General features: G+C 41.0%; 1 long non-coding RNA gene across 1 annotated transcript; it reads right to left on the bottom strand.

Annotated features, from left to right (window-relative positions):
* Window positions 1–6,925: 6,925 nt before the first annotated feature.
* Window positions 6,926–14,370, bottom strand: LOC125942123 (uncharacterized). The gene is made up of 3 exons (XR_007464829.1): window positions 14,258–14,370; window positions 12,944–13,208; window positions 6,926–7,296 (listed from the first exon to the last, which is right to left on the bottom strand). It is a non-coding gene; the product is annotated as an uncharacterized LOC125942123 (long non-coding RNA).
* Between the last annotated feature and the right edge of the window lie 321 nt (window positions 14,371–14,691).

Here is a 14,691-nt window from a genome sequence, read left to right as displayed (position 1 = left end):
TGAAAGGGTTTTACGTGGGATCTCGGATTGTACGAGCGAAATTCAGCATAAAATTAAATTTGATGTCGAAAACGTGTCAGTCATGTATAATATATATATATATATATATTTAATCATATCGTAAGAAGCCGACAAACAATGACACCAAGGACAACATAGGGGAATCTTATAAATAATGAATTATGTATTCCTAGTTTTAGTGATTGTAGTCTTGTGAATACCAATAACACCAGGTTTTCCACTAACCATAATCTGCTTTTACCTAAAGTACGAACTAACTACGGCCGAATGACTGCAAGATTTTCATGTATATCACTTTGGAACATGTTACCACCTGATCTAAAAACATGTACGATGTACTCATTTTGTAGATGTCTTAAAATTTATTTATTAGATAATTCGTCGGTTTGATATTCTTGTTTTCATTCTTTTGAGTTCTTTGGTTTAAACAGCCTCTAATTGTTCTTATTCGTTGCCAGAACCTTCATGTACATATTTTATTATGTACCTTTATTCTGCTAATCCGCCATTGTCTGCTGTATAATGTATTCATCCCCTGCCTACGTTCTGCTAGGAGGTCCCCCCGACAGTTTTCACTTTAGGACCTCCGATTGTACTTACCCTGTATAATTGTATTTTGTAAACTACAGAAAAAAATGTGGTTGATCCCTCTTATATAGGAATCGGTATAGAACACGAAAGTGAAACGTGTCTTCACAGAAGTAGTGTAATGTTTATTGCACATTGATATATAATGTCTATTGGTGTTTTGTGGCTAAAGCGCTTTTAGGCGTTGATGCACCCACGCTGACGCCTGGTGGCACGTCTCCTCCATCACGACTACCAACGTCGATGACCATGAGCAACCGTCGTGCATATGGAAGCTGCACTACGCTGCACACGCTAGCACAACGCGAAAGACGAAGCACGTGACTGACACACTAATACAACCTAATACCTAGGTGGCGTTGGTAGTGCTTCTTGATGCCAGCGTCCCTTCGAATGCTGGCATCGAGGCGTCGTAGTGCTGAGACCACCGAAGCGTTCACTGTCGGTGCGCGTTAGTGTCATAATGCAGTACTTCTCTTTTCTGCTCGTAGGCGGCGGCACCGCCCCGAGCAAGAGCGCGGGTACACGGAGGAGTGTTAGATATATAAGGCGCGTCTGTGTAGCTCTCTGCAAATGCGTTTGTGGCGCAATGGGTTAAACGCTCGGCGATCTATCGTCGCGGACCGAGAGGTCGTGGGTTCGATTTCCAAATTTTGCATGTTTGTGGAACTTTTTCTTCTGGTTTCTTTCTTTGTATTATGTTCGTGTACATTGTAAGAACGTCATTCCGTATTTCCGTATGACGTATTTCCGTGACGGAAATACGTCAGTGAAGTCTTGGTGGACCCCGGCATAAAACACTTTCGTGTTAAAATAAAGTGTTCAATGACCAATTACTTGTACTTACTAAATGAAATAAAGAAATGATAAATTAATGGAAATCAAAACGGATGAAAAAACAACTGTCCACAGGTGGGGAAGGAACCCGCGTCTTCGCATTACGCGTGCGATTCTCTCACCATTGAGCTACCGCGGAGCCGTTTTCCCATCCGCTTTCTGGGGTATTTGTGTTTTTTACAACTAGAACTAATCCTGGGAGTGTTAGCTAGCGCCACCACTCACAAACGGAATACGGCTCCGGGCTATAGCTCAATAGAGCATCGCGCGCGTAATGCGAAGAAGTTGGTTCGTTCCCCACCTGCAGACAGTGGTTTTTTCATGCGTTTTCATTTCCCGTAATTTAACATTTCTTTAATTCAATTAGTAAGTACAAGTAATTTCCCCTATGTTGTCCTTGGTGTCATTGTTTGTTGGCTTCTTATGATATGATTAATGAAAATCGGGCCCCTCGGTTCCCTTTCTTCTCGTTCATATATATAAATATACAGCCGAACTCGGAGATATTGGAACCACACATAACGAATTATTATGCCTACGGAACAGCTCTAAAATCCCCATGAAAATTTCTGTATAAAATTCTTATTTGATATATCAAATGATGTACATGTCGCACTTTCTTGTGATCCCCTTTAGTGTCGATATATCCGGTTTTGACTATATGTATATATATATATATATATATTTTGGTAACATGACATTAATAAAGATAATTTTTAATGTGGAAAGCGCAAAGTATGCCACTGCATCACACTATGCCACTTGATAAATATGTTCTATGCAGAGACCCTTCCGGCATGGTGGTCAGCAGCACTGATTACCTCGTAAGAGCTTTATCGCAAGTAGTATTTTTTTTTTCATGTGTGCAACATGGTTTCTGTAACGCTTTCTCACAATTCCTTCATTTAAATGGAATACTTAAAACAAAGACAGTTTTTCAGCTTGAAGGAGTTAGTGAGTGAGAATTATGCCGGCTCTCAGGGGCTGGGAAAAGAGTTCTCAAACTTTTGCAGTTATTGTTGCATACATTCCCAAATGCCTAATGAACTTCAGGGGTGTCGATATAGCCAGGCCATGTTCCGGTGGCGCCACTTACATAAAAGTACATTCAAAATGTCATCACGTCTTAATAGTTATTTAGCTGGTTTGTTGATCACACTTTCTTTGTAGGAGGGACCACAGAAGCTGTGTAGGGCAGTGGGGTCCTGTGCCGCACTTCCCATGCTTCCTTCTTTGCTTTGATAACTTGATAGCCTGTAACAGTGGCGCACCGACGTGCGGGGGAGGGGGGTTCGGGTGTTGTAATCTCCCCCCCCCTTCCCCCACGCATCCAGTCCTACCAGTCCAACGTGTACCTTCAGTGCTCTGTTCACATTGTCATTACAAATCAGGAGGTGGCTTGAGGTCGAATTTTCCTTACTCACAAAAGCACTCTATCACTGTCTTGTATTTATTCATTCACTCCTTACTTTGAGTAAAACGCTGAAGCAATAAACATGATAATCCTTGGTGTAATTATTATTATTAGGCATTTTGTTTGCTTTTGGATTCCTCTGGCTAAAGGAAGGAAATTGCATATTATGCAAAGTGCTGCCTCCCCCCCCCCCGAAAATTTGCCCGCCCCCCCCTGGCAATAATCCTGGGTGCGCTACTAGCCTGTTACCAAGTATTGCGTCTTTTGCTGGCATTTGTCGTCGTTGTTAACACCCATATGCACGTTGAAAATGGGAGCTCCTTCTGTTAATGATACCAAGTACTTTTATTTAACAGGCTGCAATTATCGAGGTTGTTGTCATTCTTGTATAAGCTGAAGTACATTAGTTGATTTAATTACTTTTTTTCGCAAGTGTTTTGTCGACCTAATTGTTACTTGGGCCTATTTTGCTATCTTTCTTTTATTAAAACGTTTGTTGCTGGCACATAATAATAAAAGCTACTGAACACCATAAAAACTCAGTAGTTCGTTTTACCACCCAAGGTTCAAAACGGTAAAAGATAACATCCCCGTTTAGCACTGCCATCGAAAGAACTAGAAAAGTGGCCTTCGGGAGTTCTGCGCTGTAAATTAAAACGTCGAACTTCAGGGGAACGTCCAATGAAAGAAAGGCAGCTTGAGCTTAGCACGTCGGTTGCCTGTTTTGTTTGTGTGGTCGAGCACCCGCCAAACCAACGTGTTTCTATCATCGTCAAAGCTTGACATGAGTTTTATTAAAGCTGACGTGCGAGAACCGAGCTATAGGCGGCGTTCTTCGAGATCGACGTTTACTTGCGCTTGCTTGCTTGTATCAGGTACCACTTGAGTGCCTCGAACAGACCCCAATTCTCTAGATGATGGATTTATAGGTTCAGCGAAAGGGAAATAAACACGGCAAACGAAACAAAATGGGGTGACAGAATGTTCCCGTGCAACCGTCTTACCCGCAGCTGGGAGTCGATAAGAGGAAGCAGCTGGTTGTGGCCAAGGTAACTGCAGTTTCCATGGCTCCGGCGGCGATTGGCGATCGAAGCGCCCGTTACAGCTCCGGCCACTTTATGATTGACGAGATTAGTGGAGGCGCTTTGGAGGCGCTGACAGAAAGCCCAAGGGATGCTCTCGAAGACGGCAGTCGACGTTGAGAGAGAGAGGCAGTCGTGAAGACATTTTGGAACTGTATTTGTGTGCTGCGCGCCTGTACGGTGTAGAGTATTAGGATTTTTCGCGCTAGTCATTTCTGATGGCTTCTTTGCTGCGTAATGCGCGAGGCGCCTGGACCGCAGCGAGGATTCGTTGCTTGATTACGCTCGGGCCCTGCTTTGCAAGTTCAGCCAGTGCACGTTAACATTTCTAGCTCATTTTGAGTCGGCACCTTCTTTACAGAGGCAGCTTTTATATATTTTGCTTTTGTTGCCTTTATGCGGCCGCACCGTATCTGACTCGTGAATTCAGCTTAGGTTTTGCGTCTGCGTTTTACTTTGTGTCTGTCTTACTATTTCGCATGAAGATAGCCTTTTCGCCTATTAGTTCGCGTGTTGATATTTGTATTACCAAAAACACCAGATAGCATTGCTTGTGCTCATGCTATCCCAATGTGTCCGCATATTGGTAAATGGGGGGAAATCGGTGCGAGCGCGCTTCTGCATGTAATTCCATCAACGGCTGCTGAATGTCCGGTTCCTTAGTCAACAGTGTGATTTTTTTTTACCTCCGTGTCTCACGACTGACGTGCCGCCAACTATAGGTATGGGCTTAATTGTGGTGGTTTTTATTTTCATTTTAGAAGTGCTGGCAATCGAATCTATTTTTAAAGTAAGTTCTTTCTTCCTCGCCAAGGTGGTATATTGCAGCATACGCTATCCCGTGAGCGATTACTTACGCTGCGTTATTCCACCCTCTATGTTTCCACCTTGTACAACCTACGCTTCTTTCGGCCCTCTTTTTGCGCCGTTTCGGAGTCGGAGCTCACGAAGGTTAACTTTTGTTAATGAATATCTAAACACCAAATGACGTTTTTAAAGCCACGGAAACTGGTCTGGCGTACTGCTGCGTTCCGCTGCAATACTGCCATTCCAACATGTGGCATAAAATCAGTAATTAAAACATCACCTAACTAGTTTGGTTATTTAGCAAAGCATCTGCTGCGTATACTCGCGCATTTAGTATATGGCGCGCCGAAGAGGGCGTTGAGGCAGGAAGCATGTTTTCATTAGTTGAATCGTGTTCTTTTTCTGAAATCCCTTTCCATCAAAAAAGAAAAAAAATACCAGGTATACTGTGTGTCTGTGGGTTATGCCCGCGTGTATATATATATATATATATATATATATATATATATACGCATTCACTGGTTTCTTCTGGCTTATGTAATGTCAGTAAAAAGTGTAGCAGTCCAACTTCCGCTACTTTAAAGAATCAGCGTTTTATGCATATTACGCGAAGTTACATGCGTGGAGAATGCCTGCATGGCAGGTTCGGCTAGTGTTTTGAGAACCACAAAGGAAATTTATTTATTTATTTATTTATTTATTTATTTATTCCATACTGCTAGCCTGGGTACCAGGCCTTAAGCAGGAGTGGGCATACATAATTTTTGATGACAAAAAGTTGCAACATAAAACATCACAAAGACATAGCGAAATAAAAAAAAGAAAAAAGAAAAGTAACTGCACACAGAGAAAAACCTTGCATTTTATACAATGAAATGCATCACTATACAATTTTTACTACAGGAACAAAAGATCAAGATCGGTTCCTCAGTGCATCTATAAATAAATCAACTGTTTCACATTCTACAACATCAGCTGGTAAACAATTCCATTCACGGGTTGTTCTTGGAAAAAAAGAATTTTTGAACGTATTAGTGCGATTTATAAAATCTATGACTTTCTTAGAGTGACAAAGGCGCACTGCACTTTCAGATGCGGGTTTTATATATAATGGCTTGTCAAGTCCAATCTTTCCATGAAAAACCAAATAAAAGAATTTCAACCTTTCCGTATTTCTTCTTCTTTGTAGCTGTTCAAGTTCCGCCCTTTGCAAGAGGAGTGAGGGTGACGTCTGCCAGCTATAACTATTAAATACATATCGGATTGATTTCCTTTGAACCCTTTCTAGTTTTTCTATGTTGAACGCAGTAAAGGGATCCCATACTACTGCTGCGTATTCTAACGATGGTCTAATAAACGTCTTGTATGCTAGAAGTTTCATGTCCGGCGTGGCATTTCCAAGCCTCCTCCTTAGATAACCAAGCTTTTTCATGGCCCTTCTCTCGATGTACTCGACATGGTCATTCCATTTTAAGTCAGATGTGAGTATTATTCCCAAGTATTTATGTGCAGAGACCTCCGATACACTGTAAAAAAAATTGCTTTGGTTTTACGGCAAATCTGCTGGTAATTTGTGACCGAACACTTTCCGTAAGTAAAGAACGGTCATTTCCGTAGAACGGACAACCGTAAAAATAGAGACCGTATTACAAAATACGAGTGCTTATGTATTCAGAAAACGGAAGACTCTGTATGCTGAATCGTATGGTTCGACCGTTAATGTACAGGTGCTTTCCGTATTCAGAAAACGGAAGGCAGCTGTATATTGAATCTGTAGTATACGGTCCAACCGTTAAAATACAGGTGTTTTCGTATCCAGGAAACGAAAGGCTCCGTATGCTGAATTTGTACTATACGGTCCAACCGTTAAAATACAGGTGTTTCTGTATCCAGAAAACAAAAGACTCTGTATGCTGAATCTCTACTATACGGTCCAACCGTTAACATACAGGTGTTTCCGTACTCAGAAATAAAAAGGCTCCGTATGCTAAATCTGTACTATACGGTCCAATCGCTAAAATAGAGGTGTTTCATGCATTATGTTTTACAGAGCATATTGATTATTTAGAGAATGTACTATCGGGGACAGAAGTGCCCAAAATGTGCGAATGACGACCGAATTTTATTGGTGCACTTTCTGCTGGGATCAGCCACGCTAACATTTGCATTTGGAAAGTGGTCTGCAACGCAGATGATAGCGGCTGATAGTGCAGAGATGCAATTTGGTCGACACTCGCACGTCCTGGGCACTTTTGTCCCCGATAGTACATATCCTTTAATGCAAATGTCATGAATGCAGCTCATTGCAGAAGCAGCAGGTCGCTATGGAGAAAACTGTCTGGCCAACACATTGAAATAGCTCAAAAGATCAAACACTTTGCTTTTTGTGATATGAATGAATTGCACGACATATATACAAATAAGTGCAAAATTTTATTCGTCAAGTACTTTAGATCACAGAAGCAATTTTATTTTCTTCGACCACTCGTCTTGCACTGTTTCCTGGTGAAAGCTGTTCCCACATGCCTTGCAAGGATAAACTTGCTGCTGTTAGGAGAAACAAATAATATTGGTGAATTTCCATCCTAAAGGAAGTGGCAACAAAAGACAATCACAGAACACAACAAAGCGGTAACTGAAGTACTAAAAAACCATGAACGTGGTTCAACATTGTCAAAACAAGGGATGTTGCTGTAGCCAACATTTCGACAGATACGTGTCATCAGGGCAGCAACTGTTTTTCTTGGCAGCGGTTTTGGATGTGCATAGCTCACTCGCCCCTACACTCATCTGGTGCATATAGTAGGTCAAGAGAAACCAAAGTGTTAAAATAAAGAGGAAGGGTGTGTTTCGCAGTGATTGTGATGGAGTGTGTAGGGGCACTGCTGTAAGTTGTTACAATGAGTAGGGATGACCTAAACAGAAAACGTTCTGTAGACCTAGTAGACCTATTCTTCCCAGAAATCAACATAGGAATTAAAATAAACTGTTTGGACATTTGGCAAAAAAAGCAATGAAGAATTAGGCAAAATAAACTTTGTAACATGATGTGTCTGTTTAAGATCAGTGGAAATGGCAAATTAAGGTACGTTATCAATGAACATTTCATCAAGATCCGATAAAGAAAAAAAGATATTGGTCAAAGTAAGGACACCAAATTAAACTGGGTATGACCATAAATAGTAAAGAACAGCCTGTGAAAAAAATGGGACGGGAAATGATAAAAGGTGCAAGATAGGGAAAAGTTTAGCACTGTTTACTGTATGTTCATGCCACTACTGACGACTTGAAGTTTCAGTCTTCCTGCTGAAGCTCTATTACTTGGATAAGGAAATGGATCACTTTGCAGACAGGTCTACGTTCAGATTCTGTTCAAATCTTCAATGTAATTTTATGGAAGAAAATGGTATGGACAGTCCTACTGGATGGGCATTCATTCAGCAGTACCATCCACAGGTATTAGCTTAAAATTTATTGGTCTCACTGGACCTTAGCTCTTGGGAAATCATTAGCTGTTTTTTTTATCACAGATGCCTTCAAGTTATTTCGGTTGGCAGGAGTGCTAGCAAACAACATTATACTTGTTGCCGCAGTCAAAAGTGATATTTGGTAACAATGAGTAAACGAAGCAAACAGCATTCTACAATACTGATTCAAGTCAACCGAAAAAGCTGCTAAAATGAATGTACCCTGGCCCCCAATACACAATAATTGCACATCACATTGATGGTCATCGTGTCGATCATGCTATTAGAACACTAGGCATCAAGTGAGGAGAGTAAGGAGATCAAAAAAATTAAATTATGGGGTTTTACGTGCCAAAACCACGATCTGATTATGAGGCACGCCATAGTAGGGGATTCTGGAAATTTGGACCACCTGAGATTCTTTAACGTGCACCTAAATCTAAGTAGACGGGTGCTTTCGCATTTCGCCTCCATCGAAAATAAGGGGATCAGAGGGCACATCCTTTTTTTTCGAACATTAAATGTACTTCGCATTAATGTTGCCTTCCAACTCCGAAAGGAGCAGTTTGCGAGATGGTGACCGACACATAAGAAAACTCATGACATTCTGTGCAGCAGAACATCACGCGCAAATACACTTTTTCCTCCAAATGACATACTATAGTGAAACCTTGTGCACATGTGCTAACCTTAGAATTTGAAAAACACCACAGTGGTAGACACTAAGTGTTAACCTTGCTGGAAAATACTAAAATTATATGATTATTCATTCAAGATTTGCCGACTTTGCTCTCTACAGGTGCTGTAAACAGGCACCCTGATTTTGCAGTTGTAGCAACAATGATCTGTAGAGCAGATGAGGAGAAATGGTTATAAAGTTTACGCAGGAGTATACGTCGCAAATGACAATCCACTTCACATTCTAATCTGGTGGAGGATGCGTACTCCAAAATAGAAGAAACTAGTGTACCCTAAAGATTTCTGTGGCCGATGCCTGTGCACAAGCAGGTACACATAACATGGCAGTTGCAATTATATTTCCACAAGCTATAGTTACTGCAAGCTACTGCCAGTGTACTGGTCCACAGCTGTAATACATTTAGGGCAATTTAAAACTCTCTAATGAATTTATCTCATATGACAGAATTGGAATGCAATATCTTGCAAATAAGTGATGCTGTATGTGCCGTCCCATACAATGAAACACCTTTGAAAAACCTGAATAGCCACCTGGGCCGTGACGAGAGGTGAAGTGTATTCTGTGTAAACTGGTACAGCTGCATAGTGTAAAGCTCTGGAGAGTGCATTTAGTAACAGCTGTGAAGCTTTTTTCTTTTTTTAAACTGCACACAGTAAAACCCTCCTTACAGTTTTGAAAAACTCTTTTTATTAAAAAAATTTTCTGCGCGCAAACAAACAAGGACGAAGAACCATTTGCTTAAGAACCCAGAGATCTGCTCAATCCAATCAACAGGACACATCAACAGCGCATATAACAACACGTGTGATAAAAATGCCACGGATCAGCGCGACCCCTTCAACATAAAAACAGCAATGCACATAAAACGAGCACTTCAGATGAAACTATGTTAAAGATAAGATGACAGGAGCGAATTCTCTTTATCTAGCAATGAAACAGAAGGATGACTGATGCATTTTTACTTTAGTTTTGCAATCCAGTGCGCTTCCACAATTTCCCTCGCGGTTTGATTTCGTTGCCTAAACAATGTGCCAGTGCTTCTAAGACAAGGTGAGCACGCATGTTCTTGACAATGCATGGCCAAATGCTTACTAGGGCCACCTTTCAGACTGGACAAGTGTTCCCTTAGTCTTGTGTTAATGCATCTTGCAGTCTGACCTACGTACACATGACCACATGTCATAGAAACCTGATACTCAACATTCTTCGCAGAATCAAGAAATTGGTTCTTATGCGGATGTTTAATACTACATTCTTTCTTTGCATCACCCTTACTTTCGAACTTACTTCTTACTCTATAACACACATTACCTCTTTTGTTTTTAGCCGAAAACACCACTTTTACTTCATAACTCCCAGCCACCTTTTTAAGTCTGTGTGAAAGGCCATGCACATATGGAATCACTGAAACCTTGAAAGCTAATTCTTTCTGCCTTAAATTTTTTGTGCATAGTTCCATATCCTGTTCAAGTTTTTTCATTAGTCTAGCGCATGACACCAGCATCACAGCGAGCAGGTACCCGGCCTCTCTCAACTGATCAACTTGCTCAAGAAAGGCAATGTTTACAGTGCGGTAACACGACTTCAACAATGCTGAGTGGCAACATGAAATGACTGTGCCATTCTTTACAAGCCTGGAATTGCTTGAGGCATAGTTCATGTAGCTTGTTAACAAGAAACTGTAGCTTCTTATCTACCAGTACTTGCAAAGTAAAATTTAAGCCCTTGCCTAGAGTCAAAGGCTTCTACTACTATTGAAGGCTTGACTTTTACTTCGGAAGTACCGGTAGATAACAAGCTACAGTTCCTTTATGTCAAGTTAGAAATTCTACCAGAACATGTGTGTTGGTCATTCACGCCCCGAGCTGGAAAACCGCTAATGAACTATGCCTCAAACCATTCCAGGCTTGTGAAGAATGGCATAGTCATTTCATGTTGCCGGTCAGCATTGTTGAAGTCGTGTTACCGCACAGTAAACATTGCCTTTCTTGAGCAAGTTGATCGGTTGAGAGAGGCCGGGTAGGTGCCTGCTCGCTGTGATGCTGGCGTCATGTGCTAGACTTATGAAAAACTTAAACAGGATAAAGACTATGCAAAAAAAAACAAAGCCAGAAAGAATTAGCTTCCAAGGTTTCAGTGATTCCGTATGTGCATAGCCTTTCACACAGACTTAAAAAGGTGGCTGGGAGTTACGAAGTAAAAGTGGTGCTTTCGGCTAAAAACAAGAGGTAGTGTGTGTTCTAGGATAAAAAGTAAGTTCGAAAGTAAGGGTGATGCAAAGAAAGAATGCAGTATTAAAAATCCGCGTGAGAACCAATTTCTTCATTGCGCGAAGAAAGTTGTGTATCAGGTTCCTATGACATGAGGTCATGTGTACATAGTGCAGACTGCAAGATGCGTTAACACGAGACTAAGGGAACACTTGTCCAGTCTGAAAGCTGCCCTAGTAAGCATTTGGCTATGCTTTGTCAAGAACATGCGTGCTCACCTTGACTTAGAAGCACCGGCATATTGTTTAGGCATCGAAATCAAATCGCGAGAGACATTGTGGAAGCGCACTGGATTGCAAAACTAAAGGAAAAATGCATCAGTCATCCTTCTGTTTCACTGCTATATTCGCTCCTGTCTTTTCATCTTAAGTGCTTGTTTAATGCGCATTGCTGTTTTTATGTTGACCGGGTCGCGCTTATCCGTGGCATTTTTATCACAAGTGTTGTTATATACGCTATTGATGTGTTGTGTTGACTGGATAGCACAGATCTGGGTTCTTAAGTAAATGGTTCTTCGAAAATAAAACCAGTTGTTAGAACGCGATCGTGCTTGTGTTGCTCCTTTTCGTCGTCCTTGTTTGTTTATGCACAAAACATTTTTTTATGAATCTGTTCCACTTAGGCGGACTCGCAGTTTTGCTTGCTTTTTTTTAAAGGTAATGACACGTATGGCTATCACATACATGTACAGTATGACCTTCATTCCCAAACAAAGTGAACAGCACTACCCTATGGGTCAGGTGCCTTGTTTCACACATTCTCCCAAACATTATTAGCGCGGGACGCTGATGTTGGCAGGGAAACTGATTTATGGAGCAATATAAAGTATTAAGTACTCAGCTCTTAATGTTTTCTCTGCTGTTTAAGCATCGTTGGGTCTTATAGTAAGAAAATACGGAATACAACATGCATAATTCACGACGCAACCCCTTTGGAAGTATTTAGTAGTCTGAATTATGGATTGCATATTTAGATCAGAAGGATTTCATTCCACTGCAAGAATGGCATCATCCCAATAATTCTTGCATTTGGTGCTATATTTACTTTTATTTCAGTTGGAATGTAGATGCATCGACAGCGATATCGCTTGACATGTCTTCGATTGACTGTTTCTCCAACTTAAGCAAACTCATATTCTGAAATGACCTTGTAGATGATACCAAGAACTTGCTCAGCAGGAGTATGTCTAACATTCACGAGATCTGAGGCTCTTGAATGCATATCTAAGAAAGCCTGGGGTGCATGCTGCTCTCTCATTTAATCAGCAAGTTTCTGGAAATCATCTATAAGTTTTCTTGTGATGAATGTAAATTTGCTTGGACGGGAGAAACATGGAACTTGAACAGGTGAATTATGCAGCATAAGAATGATCTCAGCAAGAAGCAGGCATGAAGAAGCATTGTCGCTCAACACGCATAAACCGTCAATTAAAAGAATTATTGGGATGATTTAAAATTCTGGTAGTGTAATGAAATTTGTTTTCTAATCTATATCTAAACTCCTTGATTATTCAGCCTACTACCACTACCTTTGCCAGAAACATTCATAGTCATTATCCTACCTATGCCAAATTATTCCGACCAATATTCAAGCCTTCATAAGCTGTTTTTTTTTCACTGCCAATTCTCTGAGGGAGAAGAGGTGTCCTATTTCTCTCTGCCTATTTCTCGTTCACTGTTCACTCTCACTGCATTAAGCTTGAGCAGGTTCTATGCTTAAAGCTGTGATTCCCTTTCCCTCTGCCATCTTTGACCCACCTGGTTAGCTAAGTAGGTAGAAAAACTGCAGAAGAAAGGTTGTGGCGCTGAGTTGGACTTGTGCCCCAAGGAACCTTTTCACGGTGGCTCGAGGAGCAACTGCTTGTGGCATGGAGTGGCTCAAGCTGTGATGAGTTCACTTTGTAAAATCCTGCTGGTTACTGCTGGCCCGTCTTTGCCGGAACAGGAATGAACGTTGGCAGTCTACAGTCTCGGTTTCATCCTTGAGCGCCATGGCCATGTAAAGAAACCTTGTCTCGACAGGCTGCATAAAAAAGGATAATTTTCTGAGCTAAGTCTTTTTTCCTAAAAGAACTCATTCAAAGTTGTATTTGTAACTTAGCGACACTTTCCGGGTGATGCCAGCGGTACTTCATTGCACAATGCCACAATCATGACTGAGCTGTGGCCATTCTGAATACAGCTTGCAACACGTGACAAGACCATATATACAAGGTGCAACCAAAATAGTAAACATTTGTTGTAGCTTCTGTATATGGCACTATTCGAATGAGACAATTGTAGCACTCTTCTCAGCTCAGTAAAGTTATTTCTAGTTATTTTACTTTTCATGAGGAAATTGCCATGAGCTTCTCTTGAAAAGTAAGTAAACATTCTTGCCTCAGTTTATTCTTCAAATTCTTGCATCACGAATGGATATCAGGAACCCATTTACACCACACGCAGATCTCCATAGGTTTAAAAACATAAATCAAAGTACAATATCACAATTTTCATAATCGTGTCATGCTTGTATTATTGGTGGCTATGGCTGCTTCAAGCAATTATTTTTCATTAAGGCGGAAACAGTTATCATCTCAAATTGTTTGCAGCAAGGGTGTACAATCCACAAAATCAATCAAAAAGGTCACGTTGTGTTCACTATTCAAACATTTAGGATAGGTTACATACAACAGCTAATAAAGAATGCAAACTTGAAAATCTCAACTGAAGAAGAAACCAGTTTTTGAATATGGAGCAAAATGCCACCAGCTCATGTGGAGTACACCCTTACTATGTACTCCAAGCGAAGAATGTTGTTACAGCAATGCTTGAACACTATATGAATGTAATAATCAACAACCTTAAGCAGAATCTTAACACCACTAAACAAATTGTGCTTCGAAGATTCCTAATCCGAAATTCTCAACAAATTGTTCTGGTGTTGTACGTGTTAAGCTTGTTGTGCGTTCTGAAATGCAAGCTCACAACATCTACAATTTCTCTAAAGGCAATATCAGCTTTGTCGAGATAGGTATGACGTGCAGATAAAGTGGATAATGCATGACATCATGAACACTCAGATGTGTTTACCATTGAGCTCACTCTTGCAGCCATGAAATTATGAGATGCAGACACATTTTACGTTGAAACCGGTTTTGTGGAGTACTGCATGCTTCCCAGGCTTCTCCAGTTGTGAGAGCTGTCTCTCCTACACAAATGAGTGATGAGGAATAAAAAAAGAATTTCAACATGTGACAACATGTTGGTCATTTGCTAGTATGCAGCAGGCTTTTTGACTCATAGCTTGCCTCACACAAATCTACCATGCACAGTATTTGCTTTGCCCAAGCATCAGCCACTTTACGATGCAATGTGTACAGAGCCCTTGCCCTTAGTTTTTCTGCTTTGGAAACAGTTACCGTTTGTTCAGCTGGCATCGAGAAAGGGGACATACAAAACTATGTGCACCACTGATCTGTACTATGTTTTGCTGGATGCCGCTTCGCTGCCCACAGAGCCAGGGG

The sequence above is a fragment of the Dermacentor silvarum genome, chromosome 1, assembly GCF_013339745.2.
Source record: "Dermacentor silvarum isolate Dsil-2018 chromosome 1, BIME_Dsil_1.4, whole genome shotgun sequence".
NCBI lineage: Eukaryota > Metazoa > Arthropoda > Arachnida > Ixodida > Ixodidae > Dermacentor > Dermacentor silvarum.
The sequence above is the reverse complement of the archived record's forward strand: the minus strand, read 5'-3'. Positions and strand labels throughout refer to the sequence as shown.